General features: G+C 48.3%; 1 long non-coding RNA gene and 1 pseudogene across 2 annotated transcripts; both read left to right on the top strand.

Moving 5' to 3' along the window:
• Positions 1-1895: 1895 nt before the first annotated feature.
• Positions 1896-5478, top strand: LOC123586046. 2 transcript variants are annotated; one of them, XR_006706568.1, is made up of 3 exons: positions 1896-1986; positions 2146-2271; positions 2937-3459. It is a non-coding gene; the product is annotated as an uncharacterized LOC123586046 (long non-coding RNA). The 2 variants fall into 2 exon arrangements; XR_006706567.1 differs by lacking the exon at positions 1896-1986 and adding an exon at positions 4053-5478 and having other exon boundaries at positions 2120-2271; positions 2937-3143.
• Positions 5479-9730: 4252 nt separating this feature from the next.
• Positions 9731-14130, top strand: LOC123585791 (annotated as a pseudogene).
• The last annotated feature ends 245 nt before the right edge of the window (positions 14131-14375 follow it).

The following is a 14375-nucleotide window of genomic DNA, read 5'->3' as shown; positions in this document are numbered from 1 at the left end:
TCTCCACCATCACCTGCCGCTGGAGTCATCACCAGGAGTCCGGGTCATGGGCTCCATTAAACACCTGCCTTTGCATACCTCACAGGGGCCCACCCCCAAGGACTCTCGCACCCCCCTTTCTCTGTAATGACCCCCCTCGTTATGGCTTTATAGCAGACACCTGCTGTGCTCGTGGGTGGCCATGGCCAACGTCTTTTACATACTTTGCATGTAGGAAGTTCACCTCCGCATTCAGAAGCCAAGCTCTCCAGCCCTATCCCACGCGGGAAGCACACCCCCGGGGGGCGAAGGCTTGCCAGTCCCTTCCTTCCGAGGGAGGCCTGGTTTGGAGGTCGCCAGGCGAGCCAGGCTCCACGCGGGGCTTCGGGCCGGCTGGTGCCGCTGGTTTCAGACGTGTCTGGGTTTGGGGGACAGCGGCAATGACAAGATGGGATCCCTGCCCCGGAGGTGACGTCAGGACTCACAGGTCTCACGGCAGGCGGGTCTCCACATCCTGGGTGTGGTGCAGAAGCGCTGAGCCCGCGTGGAGCTTTGCTGCCTGGTGTGGCGCGTCCTTGCAGGCGTGGGGGAGGGGAGGTGATGGAGGCACAGGCGTGGGTTTCCTCTGCCTTTGACTTGACTGCCCTTCAGCCTTCCCAGCATCAGAGAGGTTCATAGTCCCTACTAAAGCTGCTTTGTATACGTGCACTAAATCATCCCGTTGCACGCCTTTAAAAACATCACATGGTACCAAAAAAAAATTTTTTTGTTTTAGATAAAACAAAATGTTGCCGAACAGACCCTTGTTCGCAGCGGAATCTCCAACGGTTGGAGACTTTTGCTTCCTTCCCGCTGGTGGAGAGTCGAGCTGAGTGCCAGGCTGCCTAGCGGTGAGGGGTGTGGTGGGCATCGGCTTCAAAGGGCGGGTTTACTTCTGTTTTACCATCCCTTGAGGCTGTGTCACCTGGTGTCCCTGAGCCTGTGTTGTCCCTCTTAAGCTTCAGCCTCCCCAGCGGTTTCCCTACCAGTCAATTAGTGACAGTGCCCTTTATGCCACAGTGCCCCTGGTGGGGTCCCCAGGCTGTGACCCAGTGATCCAGCTGACGTGACTCAAGTCCTGCATAGCGCCTGGAAGTCTCTCAATAAAGAACGTCTGTCCGTCTTCCTGACCAGAGCGTGAAGCTCCGGTCTTGCCCACTGGGCGACTGGAGCGACTTCAAGGCCGTTTCTTTGTCACTCTCACCACCACCACGCCCTTGCAGCCAGCACAGCCTCTCTGTCCCCCCTGCCCGTGCACCCACCTCCCCGAAGTCCTCTTGTCTCTGTCCTTCGTGGAAGCATCTTGTTCATGTTTGTTTATTTATTTTGAAAGAGAGAGAGAGAATCGCGAGCAGTCTCCACGCTGTCAGCACAGAGCCCAACGCAGGGCTGATCCCACGAACCATGACATCATGACCTGAGCCAGAATCAAGTCAGACACATAACCCACGGAGCCACCCAGGCACCCCAACATTTTTTGTAAAGTTTATATTTTTTGGGAGACAGCACATGCAGGCACACATGCAGGCACGCGCGCGCGCACACACACACACACACACACACACACACACACACCAGCAACGGAGGAGGAGCAGAGACAGGGGGAGAGAGAGAATCTCAAGCTGGCTCCAAGTCAGTGCAGAGTCTGACTCGGGGCTCGATCCCATGAACTGTGAGATAGTGACCTGGACCTGGATCAAGAGTCGGACGCTTAACCGACTGAGCCACCCAGGGGCCCAGGGGAAAGCATTTGCAAAGGATGTCCACCCACAGTCTCTTTTAAGTCTGGAATCCGGGTTATCACCCCTCCCCCCACCCCAGGTAAAACTGTTATTTGTCACAGGAATATCGCTACTATATACCTACTTCCGTCGCGTTGGTACTGATGGCTCACTCTGATTGAACGGCTGCTCCCCCCCAGACTCTAGTACACGGTCTGGACCTGCACGGACTCATCCGATTCCAACGGTATCCTTCATTGCAGGTTGATAGCGTTTTCCCCGCTTTACGGTCGAGGATGTAGACGCTTTAGGGAGGCTGTGACTTCCCGGGTGAAACGCGTGTATGTAAATGGCCGAAGCAGGATTTGCCTCTACGTCTGTCTGACTATATTGCTGTCGGCCTTAGGAGGCAGGTTGACATGGCCTGAGATCCTTGGGGGATTCGGAAATCCTGGAGTGGGGATGGAGACCACCACTCTCGCCCGGCAGGTGCCACGTGGGGAAAACAGCGGGCGGGCCTCCTTCACACAGGGTGTGTGTCAAACAGGAACCCTTCTGAGGTATCGCTTCCTGAAGCAGTTTTCACTCCGGTCTTCTGCACCTCTGATTTTCTACCCCTGCCAGATCCTTCTCAGTGGCGTGAAAATACCTGCCATGTCTCCCTGGCTGGGAAAGCAAGCAGACCCAGAAAGGAGCCTCTCAACCCCACATCTCCCTCCTGCTTCCAGCACATTTGCTGGCCCCTTTGCAGTCCAAGCACTGGGTTTGCTAATCTCCTCCCTCATCTCTCTGCCTCTCCCTCAAGTTCGCCCTCGTTAACGGCACCCAGGGAGGCCACACTGCCAGTCTGGCATTTCTGTAGGCCTCGTCTTGCCTGGCGTATTCAGAAACGGGAGCGGCTTGGTCCCTTTATCTCAAGAACTGTCCCCTCTTAAGACCTCGTCCTAAGAGACTCGTAAAAACTGACAACAAACTGAGGGTTGATGGGGGGGAAAATGGTTGATGGGCATTGAGGAGGGCACCTGCTGGGATGAGCACTGGGTATTGTATGGAAACCAAGTTGACAATAAATTTCATATTAAAAAAAAAAAGACCTCGTCCTGGTTTTCAAACCCTCCCAGAGGGTGTGCCCCCCCCCCCACTTGGCTCTAACTCCTGCTATGCGTATGCTAATGACTCCCAAACTGGTCTCTCCAGACTAGCATTCTTCTGGGACTCTGCCTGCGCCCCTGAAAGGACGCCCTTGAAGCTCCGACAGACGTCTCAAGTTCACACTTCAAAACGCAAATTCCCGGACCCCCGACACACTCCACACCTGCTCCTCTGACATCCTTCTCGCTGCTCAGTCCAAACACCCAGCTGCTCCCCTTAACTCCTCTTGGACCCTCCACATCCACCCTCTCCGTAAGTCCCATCTGGTACAAAGCAAACCTGTCTGACGCCCCATCGCTCCTTAGACTCGTCACCGGCATGCACCCAGACCCGGGCACCCGCACCTGTCACCTGCGTCACAGCAGCCCGTGAACCGGCCGTGTGGCTTCTGTCCTGACCGCGCCTCGGCATATTCTCAGGCAGCCGGAGAGATGTGCTTGAAGACATGGGCCACGTCCACCGCGTGGAACTAATTCCAGAGAGCAAGTTGCTTACGGGGCCTTCGGGAGCTGGTCTAACTCTTCCTCTCTGGCTTCCTCTCCATTCTTTCTTCCCCTTGTCCCCCCCCATCCACGCCCCCATCCACGCCGATTTTAACCCCCTGGAGTGTTCTGGAAACACTCTCGACCAGGTGCCTGCACGTCCCGTCCTCTCTTCTGGAGCCGCGTTCCCCGTGAAGCCGTGGGCTTGCCTTCCTCTCCCCAGTCCTCTGCGTACATTTGGCTTTTCCCCTCTCCCGTCTCCATCTCTCTAGGGTACCAACCACACCCGTTGCTGTGCCCGCTGCCCATGCCCGCGACGCCTTCCGCGTGGGCTCAGTACCATCCAAGCTGTTTTTTAATACTTGTCTGTGTGTTTCTCGTCAGTTTCTCCTCCCGGCAAAGACGCTCTGTGTGAGCTTACTTCTTCACGGTGCCAAGAAGCATATCATATCTCTGGCATTTGTTAAATATTTGTTGCATTTAATGAAATGGGGCAACAAACCTCTCATCCAGGCTTGCGAAAACACGCAGGTGTCTGCCTGTCTGTGAGCGTGTGTGCGTCTGAGCGACAAAAGCCAAACTTAAGGGTTGCAGACGATATTACTCAGCTGCATCACCTAAACCACAGACCTCTGTTAACTCGCAAGTTCCAACTCCTTTCTATTGTCGTTTCCTTCAGGGGCTGAAGCCCACGGAAGTCCTTAGCCCTTGGTGGCCGTGGCATGAAGGACCCAGCTCCCAGAGGAGTCTAGAATTTGTCTCGCTGCCATGGATCCAGTTATACACATGTTACTGCTGATGTTTTCTGGCCCCTCCTATCCCTCCTCCTGATAAATTCCCTGGGTTTGTACCATGGGCTGCCTGCCTCTGCTTCCCTGCTGGACATTCAGTCCTCCCGAGAGTGAGATTCTCCAAAGCTTAACTTGCCTGGCAAGTCCTCGACTCCCACCCCCTTACCCGCAGCCCGATTTCTTATGCACCTGCTGCTAAGTAAGATGCTTCTGTGAGAGGTCAGATGGCTTAAAGTCTGGCCCCGATTTCCCGCTGACTCTGAGTTCTACATCCTGCCTACACTCTTGGTTTAAATCAGCATTACTTCCTGCCACATCGGATCGTCCCTGTCACTGATACATCGTAAGCCAAACTCTCTTTTGCTCAGGGGGGCAATTGCACAGAAATCGAAATAGAGCGAGGGAGCCGGCTGTGCAGACGTTCCCGGCGAAGAGAGGTAAATGGTTTAGGCAAAGAAAAGAATGGCTAATGTTAGAATTTGAAGAGGGGTAGATATTGGGGCGGATGGGATCCTTTCACATGACAGTCAACAGCACCAACGTTTTCGTTTGTTTTGTTTGGTGCTTTTGTTTTTGCTTTTTTTATACAGGGAGTCATTTTACACTTTTTGCACACCCAAAAAAGGTAGATATCAATAGGAAGAGCACAAGGCCTGCATTCGAAGCCTTCGACTTTATACCTTCCTACTTCCCCTTACTATCTGCGTGGCCTCGGGTATGTCACTGCACTCGAGACACCGAATTCAACTGTAGCAACGGGGAGATGATAACAAATGAAACTGCTGTGTGTCAGGCACACCCCACCGAATGCTTACACCCCCCGTTTTCCAAGCGACCCTGAAAGATGGAGCTACTATCCCCATGTCAGAGGTGGACGGGTCGTTTTCCTCTGCGTCGCCCAGGCCCAGTGAAAGTGCTTTGTGAATGGTAAGCCACCTGCCAGTGGTCAGTCACACGCGAGGCCAGGTTGGTTCTCCGCTTCCCAAACCAGCGCGTGGGCTCCTGAAATCACGACGCTGCCAGAGATCCGAATGCGCTTGCGTTGGGCGTGAATGTTACCGTTTGACAAGTGTTTAAAAAACAGTTTTTAAGGAAACCGATCTTCTGGAGTACAATGCAAATTGTATATGTACAAGATAAAAACAAAACTTTGGAGAGACAGCGGGGCCTTTGTCTCCTTATACGGTATATAAAATGTATCAGAATGTGATTGCTATTATGTAAGAGGCTTCTGCGAAGATGAAATTCTTAAGGAGAAGGGGGAAACAAACAAAAAACAAGGAACTGGAGGGGCGCCTGGGTGGCTCAGTCGGTTGGGTGTCCGACTTCAGCCAGGTCACGATCTCGCGGTCTGTGAGTTCGAGCCCCGCGTCAGGCTCTGGGCTGATGGCTCAGAGCCCGGAGCCTGTTTCCGATTCTGTGTCTCCCTCTCTCTCTGCCCCTCCCCCGTTCAAGCTCTGTCTCTCTCTGTCTCAAAAAAATAAATAAAACGTTAAAAAAAATTAAAAAAAAAATAAGGAACTGGACGTCTACATATTGTAGACCCTCCACAGATGTGAGCTCCTCTTCCTCCTTTGTCCCCAGGACTGGGGAGCTTCAATGGCTTTATCACTCCAAGGATTTCAAATGGGTGTGTGAATTTGAAAATAGTTCTGAGAAGAGTTTGAGTTCCCACTTAGGATCTGGACGCGTGGAAGGAGTTTTCCTGTCGTCAGCTGCCTGCGGGGAAAGCATCGCGAGGACACAGTGACGGGGACCATTTGGATGACTCACTGATGGGTCACTCAGGCTCCCTTGAGGCCCCACCTACTATTGCCGGTTCATGACCATCCTTTCTTCCGTGGCTTATGTCCTGTGGCCTATGTTCTGTGGCTTATGCCCCATACGGTGTTGTTCTGGAAGTCACTAATTACTGGTGATGCCAAGCATCTTTTTTCTAATGTTCGTCAGACCTTTGACTAAATTGCTTATTTATACCTCTCTATGTGTGTTTCTGTTTCCTCCCTCAAAGATTTCCATGTTGCGTGCAGGGAAATCCGACCAAGTGTTTCTCTCTGCTTCTCTTTTTGTACCTGGAGGAAGAATCCTCCCCCACCTCGGGGTGTGAGAGTCTCCTGTGAATCCCTCAGGAGCAGTGCTGTTCTGATTTAGGGATTTGATCCACCTAGATACACATATTTTTGTACAATGCGAGAGAAGGCTTCGGTATTATCTGTCCCCATATAGATTGCCACTTGTCCCATTCTTATAGTTTCCCACTCTTTCCTTGTGATTTGTAAAGTCACTGAATTATATACCATTTTTATGCATTTGTGGTTCTGTTACCCCATTCTGTACCAATTAGTTGACTTTTCTCTGTGTGTGAGAGATATGATATGTAAACCACCATCATATTGCTTTAACTGTCACGTATTCATAGTAAGTGTTGATATCTAGTAGGGACAGTACTTCCCAATGAATATCTTAAACTTGTTTTGGGGTAGTTTTGTCCTTACTCCTTTAGGTAGGTCTTGGGCTCACCCTGATGAGCGCAAGGGGAAGCCCTCTGAAATTCTCCATGGAGTTTACGGGTTACTTTGACAAGCTGCCATTTTCGTTTTCCTGAATCTTTATTGGTTAAAAAGATCATACCTATCTTTCTTTACTTAGATCTTCATATAAATCTTTCAATGACATTTTAAATTTTTTCTCTTTAAGGACTTTACAAATCTTTTGTTAGATGTCCTTAAGTATGCCGTAGTTTAGTTGTTACTGGAAATTGTACTTTTCTATTCCAGATTTTTTTAGTTTCTTATTTCTTGAGTTTATTTATTTTGAGAGAGAGAGAGAGAGAGAGAGAGAGAAAGCACAAATGGGGGAGGGGCAGAGAGACAGGGAGTGCGAGGATCCCAAGCAGGCTTCAGGGCAGAGCCCGACGTGATGGGGGGCTTGAACCCACGAACCGTGAGATCATGACCTGAGCCAAAATCAAGAGTCAGACACATAGCCGACAGAGCCACCCAAGTGCCCCTCCAGATCTTTCTCTATTGGCGTCTTCCTGAAATAAAAAAAACGCCATTTTTGAATATTTGTCTTAATGTCTAGAAACATGGCTGAGTTGTTATTTTTAATATTTTGGGTATTATTTCGGATAGTACACACAGATAATAAAATTACTGTAAGGTGGTCTGGGCTCCAGGACAGAAAAGTCAATGGCACAACATAAGGAATCCGGACGTGGACCCACTCGTCTATGGACAACTGATTTTCAGTTGAGGGGAATCTGTTTTTAAAGTACCCGTAGATGATGTGCTGTTGTCTGAGAACTCCAGAGGCCTTGCATAACCTCCGGGGAGTCCCTTTCACGGCAGTCCCGACCCTCTTTCTCAAGAAGCTCTTGCTTACATTTCAACAGGATCTCCTCTGCTGTACCGTAAACATTCTGCTTCATCTTCCCTTTAAAAAGATACTAACCACTTACCGTGCTTTACTTTGAAAGGAGAATTCTCTTGGGTGGTGTGCCTCCGTGTGGGTCCCACAGTGGGGACCGGGAGTAACAGTGAGGAACTGTGTTACTTCCTGGCCTGGGCACCTCACTCCTGGGCAGCCGGGCAGGTGTGGGTGCGTTCTTCCCCGTGGGTTGAAGATCTCTTGTTCCCTGAGCGCCATGGCTACATCTGGCTTTATATCCGGATGAAAAACAGAGCCGGCCAAGGAGCATCCCCCCAAAGACCCCCCCAAGGAGAGTCTCCAAATGCAGCAATTCCAGGGTTCTACACGCGACTTTGGTAGCAAAAGTCACAACATCTCATACATAATATTTGTGTGCATACCACGTGAACAGCATGGCTTCTCACACACGAGCCTATAATGGGCGAGTGGCAAATGTAAGCGATGACGTGAGCACAGGGGCCACGCAGAACCACAGACACTTTATCAAAGCGGCCTTGTCCGGGAGTTTAGTAGCCTCCGCTGTCTGAAGTCAGAAGGTGTAGCTCTTGGACTTGGCCTCGAGGGGGCGGTAACGACACGTAAGAACCGACCCCACTGGCTTTTCTGATTCTGAGCTGAGGAATCTAAAAGTGTGGGCCGACCACAGGCTGACCACATTTAGGAACGTCTTTCGGTTTTTATCTCAAGAATTCATTTTCCCTGCTTGGGGTAACACGCAATTTCCTCTGTTGAAGACTTTCTCCATTTTGTTGTGTGTAACAGTGATCCTAGGATCTTATTATCCCAACTCGGTAAAAGCGACCCAATCTGGGACTGGGTGGGAGACAGGGATGCCTGGAGCTCTGTAGCCATAGAAGAAGTCGGCTAAGTTCCCGTTTTATAAATCTAAAATTCCTTCCCGGGTCATTCTTAGGCCTCCTTTGGGTGCAAACACTTATCTGTGATCCGTGCTGTTCTGAACTATTCTGGTAGAAAACCAGTGATTGTTGCATTTCCTGTGGGTCTCACCTTTCAACCTTTGTGGAATGTTCTCTCTGCGTAGCCATTGCCCGTCTGCACTCGGACTGCTGAGTGCTGTCCTACTCACGCCCTCACCTCATGGAAGGTGGAGGAGAGCTGGACAGACCTTGCATGGAGGGAGAGTCAATAATCAGCAGATGGAACAGGCTTGTACAGAAAGAGAGATGAAGGTCACCGAAGCCTGGAAGTTCAGAGGAGATACCATCAGTGTCTGTGAAAGCCGTGGAAGATGAAAGGAGAAGGTTGAAAATGATAGATGAAATGGCGAATACAAACGCACACCCGAATGTTAAGGAAAATGAGATCCTTGGGACCCCAAATACTTCCTTGGTACCACATGTGTGAGAAGAAAAGGGCTGCCATGCTGAGGGAGACGAGGAGGAGGAGTCCCTCGGTCTCTCTTGAGTCTGTTGTCTCTCCCACACTATCCACATGGAAGGGAGACTTGATCTGCATACCTCTCTGAGACACCTGTTTTGTGGAACTGACTTACCTTTGGAGGGTTAGTTTCCCTTCTTCCTAGAGCAGAGATCTCTCTGAATGGCCTGTGACAGAGCCCTGACCACTGTGTACTCTTGGAAAGGTAGTGACAGGGAACCCACCACCTCAGAAGACAGTTCGCTCTACTCTGAAACAGCTCTAATAATTAAATCCTTCTTCTTTCGAGTAAATTCAAAGTTAAATTTTTTTTTTTAATTTGATTTGAGACAGAGAGAGTGTGTGTGAGCGGGGGAGAGGGACAGAGGGAGAGACAGAGAATCTTGAACAGACTCCACGTTCCGTGCAAAGCCTGACATGGGGTTCGATCCCATGACTCTGGGATCATCACCTCAGCCAAAATCAAGAGTCGGACACTCAACCAACTGAGTCATCCAGGTGCCCCATCAATTCGAAGCTTAACTCCAAAGGTTGCCTTGTTATTTTTAACCCAGAACTACTCATTTCTATCAGAAACAACATCCAATAACCTTTTGCCCCTTCTGTCTGAGGGTATCTCAGATAATTGAACAGGACCATATTGGTGCATGGTATTTAAAAAAATTATCACTGGACTTTGGCTTTTCATGATGCAAGATAAGTTGGCCATCGACCTGGGGCACCCAAGGTGCCTATGATGGTGGCCTTGGTGAGCAGCGAGCCCATCACCTACCCATCCGTCCACCTATCCTTCCAGTAAATATCCATTGAGCTGCTAATAGTTAATGGGAACTCTTTTCAGTTCTGGTGATAAAATAGGGAGTTGTAAACAAATGCAAGTTTTGGAAACTTACGCTCTAATGAGGGAGGTAAGTCTTTTTCTAACTAATGAAAGTTAATGAATTAGTAAGCTGAGATAAGAGCTCTCTATGAAGGAGATGGTCATTGGGGAGCATGTGTCAAGGGAACATAACAAAAGCCAGGAGGAGGTGTAGGCTGGGAGGGGGTGTCAGATGAGGAGAAGGTGTCAGATGAAGCTTCTCGTGAAACGTGACCCTTCAGCTCAACTCTGAGAAATAAATAAGAGTGGACAGTGTCTTCAGTAGAGGGAACACCGTGTGACGAAGCCTTGTGGCAGAAGTCATTGGCTTACTTGAGGACTTGAAAGAAAACCTGTGTGGCTGGAGCACAGAGAGTCACCAGAGGGTGGTTGAGATATCCTTTGAGAGACAGACAAGGTAAGGCTGTGTGGAGCATGATTAGAATTCTCCTTGTTTTAAGAGAAATCAGAAGTGATCAAAAGGGGAATGATACCAGATTTGCACTTTGGATTGATCCCTCTGGATATCGTGGGGGAAAAATGTGACGGGCCAGTTTGACTTTGGGAACAACAACTGGAAGTCAGGAAGAGCTATCATGAAGTGGAAATGGAGGGAAATACACCGAGCTGAAAGAAACTTGGGAAGAGGGATTAGGATTCGGTGACACATTGGAAACGAAAGGCTAAGGAACAGTCGCTGTCAGGGAGGGTGTTTGGTTTCATTCAAATAACTAGGTTTTCCGGCGTGAAAAATACACATGCTGTAGTGGCTTTGGGCAGCCAATTCTTTTTTTGTAAAAGTTTGCATACAGAGCTAAAAGGTAAACTCACTCCAAACAAAAAATAATTATAATATCAAAATGTTATTGACACAGTGGTTTCCTGGAAGTGGATGGTGCCTTGCTTGTGTTTGATGTGGACCAGTGTCCCAGAACACATTATTGGAAAAGCTGGTGAAACCCCAAAGATCCATGAGTTTCAAGCTCAGCCCCTTGGAACAATTGTAAATGGGCTGTTTGCAGTCCTGAATATATACATATACACACACATATATATATTATATATGTATAATATTATATATGTATTATATATTATATATTATATTATATATATTATATATGTATAATATATACATATATATACACATATATATTTTATATTGCTTACTAAGACTAGCTTATTCTCCACCAGGAGCTTGGAGAAAACTTAGAAATTATTCATTTCCAACTTTCTTTAGAGAGAAGAAAACAACAACAGCAGCAGCAACAAAAAACCTCAAAACTAAAGAGCTGCATAGTGAATGTGCTAAAACCAAAATACATTAAAGTGTTTTTATTCTTGAAAAGCCTATCACAATCCCATTTCAACTCCTCCATCCTTGCAGCTTTTGAAAGAGGGACTACTTCAGACACAAATCGTGTCTGCCCTCTGGGTTATTTTTGCACTTTATACAAAGGATCTGTATTTAAGGCTACTAGTTTTGTGAATACACAATCAGTGCAGTTGAGTGATAAGCCAGAGTAACTGACCCGGAAGACGAATTGGTGGAGCAAGCTAACGAGCTGTGAGGCAAAGAAGAAGAAGAAGAAGAAGAAGGGGCATAGCTCAATTGGTTAAGCATCTGACTTTGACTCAGGTCATGATCTCACGGTTGGTGAGTTGGAGCCTCCCGTCAGGCTCTGTGCTGTCGGTGCAGAGCCCACTGGAGATCCTCTTTCTCCCTCTCTCTCTGCCCCTCCCCCACTTCTTCTCTCTCTCTTCCTCTCCCTATGTGTGTCTCTCTCAAAATAAATAAACTTTAGAAGAAGAAGAAGAAGGAGAAGGAGAAAAAGAAGAAGGAGGAGGAGGAGGAGGAGGAAGAGGAGGAAAAGAAGGAGGAGGATTAGGAGGAGGAGAAGAAGAAGAAGAAGGAGGAGGAGAAGAAGGAGGACAAGAAGGAGGAGGAGGAGGAGAGAGTCTGTGAGGAGAGCCCTAGAAGTGAGGACAAATGAAGGACCACAAGGAGGGATCCCACTCACTCCACCTCCATGAACCTTAGATGAGCCCTGCTGTCTTGGGGTTAGTTGCAGAGGAACCAATAGGGCGAATCTGTCCTTCTGGAAAATTCAGGCCAAAAATGACCTAGGTTAACAAGGTGATAGCCTCCATTCCAGTTTGGAGCCTTCAATCTGGCCAACCACCTGCAAACATGCATTCATTTAGTCCATTAAATTAAACCTAAAGAACTATCAATCTTTTATGTAACCAATCAACACCCTGCTCCCTTTTGACCTGTACTTGATTATGACTGTTTCTTGTCCGTGATTCCTATAGGAATGGCAAACTTTCCCCTTCTTCCTTTCTAGGTTCTTTGGCTGATCTAATAATTACATTGCCATGAGACAGGTGAATAGGAGAAAAACTTAATTTTGTATGTACTGGGGCCCCATAAAAAAATATGAGACTCTGAGATAGTCAAGCACGTGAGGCTTATAATGCCATCTTGAGCTAAGGAGAAGGGGGCAGGGGTCCAGGGCTTCAGGGGGAGCAAGGCAATTCATGGGAAGATGAGAAGACCCATTGTTTGGTTCACACGTGTTTGCCCTGCCATGCTGCTACACCTGTCTTTTATAAAAAGTTGTCTTGGGTAATAGCTCTTTTCTTGGCATAGGCTCCCATGGAAAAAAATTTTTTCATAGTTAAAGGAGATGCAAAAAGCTTTTCTTGAGTCTTGTGGGTCTTAATTGCCTTCAGCTCAACATAACCTATGTGTCAAAGTGGCACATTTTGGGGTGACTTTTTCTGCTCTCTTCATTCTTCACTCTTGGACTAGATTTTGCACCATCTGCTCGTGTCTCTCCTGGAATGGCTGCTTCAGGTGACTCTCCTCCAACCGTGGGATCTCCTTTCCGCTGCCTGCTCTGGTTACTGGCCCTGGAGAAACCCCAGCTTCTCCAGCTGTCAGTTATCGGCCCACGGGCCCTCCTGGCCTCCCAAAGGAGGGCAGCTGACAGACACAGGAGGCCATCATTCTTAGTAAGACAGTTATGTTTACCCGAATTTGCTAACATCTATTACATACACACCTGCCACTTTCAAAGCTGGATTTTTTTCTTATACAGACCTATGATGGTTAAACTTACATTTTTTAGACTTTATAACGGTGCAGGGCCGATACGCATTTAGTAGAGGCTGTACTTCGAGTTTTCAATCTGGGTCTTTTCCCAGGCTAGCGACGTGCAGATGATACTCTCTCGTGATGCTGGGCAGTGGCCATGGCTCTCGGGGAGCCGTGTGATCCCGAGGGTCAGCAAGCTACACACTGACAACCGTTCTGCCTTGTAAAACCTTTCCATTTTTCACATTCAGTACGGGATTCAATAAATCATGTGAGATACTTCAACGCTTTACAATCAAATGAGCTTTATGTTGGACAATTTTACCCAACTCTAGGTTCATCGTTCAGTGTTCGGGGCACGATTAAGGTAAGTGAGGCTAAACTGTGATGTATTAAATGAATTTTTAACTTCTGGTGGGTTCATCGGGATGTAACCCCATCACAAGCCAAGGGAGATCTGTCTTTCCTTCTGGAGGCTGTTGCTGGCACTTCTGGTATCTGACTGATGTGGCGTTTCTTAATCAGATGAGCAAAGGTTGGGCGTTGATTGATTTTTGCAGAAAACAGAAGAGTCATATATTATTTGACCTAAATGACAGAGCGGGAAGCATGGAAGCATTGATGCTTGGAAAACAGAACACGGTCAAACGTGAGGAAGGGGATATATCTTAACTTACGTTCTTTGAGCTGTCAAAAACGAGTAAAGGTACAGCTGAACTCTGGAGTTCACAATTTCGTTAAGGTGGGAGTTGCATGGAAAGTCACTCCTCCAAGGGGATGTATTTTGTATTTACTTTCACAAAGCTGGACAGGTCCTCTTGTACCCCTGCATCTCACGGACCTTAGGGATCTCTCTTCTCCAAAATGCATATCTTACATACACAGTCAAGAGGACATGGCTTTCTCACAAGGCAGAGACACACATGGAGGTGCCCATACAGCCCCACAGGGTTCATTGGAGACACTGCACGTCTAATGCAGTTTGCCCAAAGTTGGGAAGAGTATTCTGACAGATATATATATAAAAGTAGGTGCAGACCAAGACATTTTGAGGACGCATTTCTCAGAGTCAATCCAGCCATCCCTGCATCTACCGTAGTCCAGGGAAACTGAGTCAGGATAAGTCCCCTTCCTCTTCCTGTCCTTTGTCTGTCCTTTGCCACCAGTTGGCCTTCTTCCCCATGCCCCAGCATTGTTTGCACAGGCCCTTGCCTCCCTTTGTAAGAGTGGGAGTGCAGACAGGAGACAGTGGCACGTGCCCTTGTTAAGCAGGAGTGTATATCTCAGGCCAGACATAACTCAAAGAGAGAGATCCGAGAGTGAAAAATGAACTAGAAGGAAGGGAAGAGATCATTTTATGAGAAGAGAAGAAGGGTGCACTTTATGAGGACAGAGGCACTGTAAGCAGAGAAGGAGTGACTGATA

This window comes from Leopardus geoffroyi, chromosome C3, assembly GCF_018350155.1.
Source record: "Leopardus geoffroyi isolate Oge1 chromosome C3, O.geoffroyi_Oge1_pat1.0, whole genome shotgun sequence".
In the NCBI taxonomy this organism is placed as follows: domain Eukaryota; kingdom Metazoa; phylum Chordata; class Mammalia; order Carnivora; family Felidae; genus Leopardus; species Leopardus geoffroyi.
The sequence above is the reverse complement of the archived record's forward strand: the minus strand, read 5'-3'. Positions and strand labels throughout refer to the sequence as shown.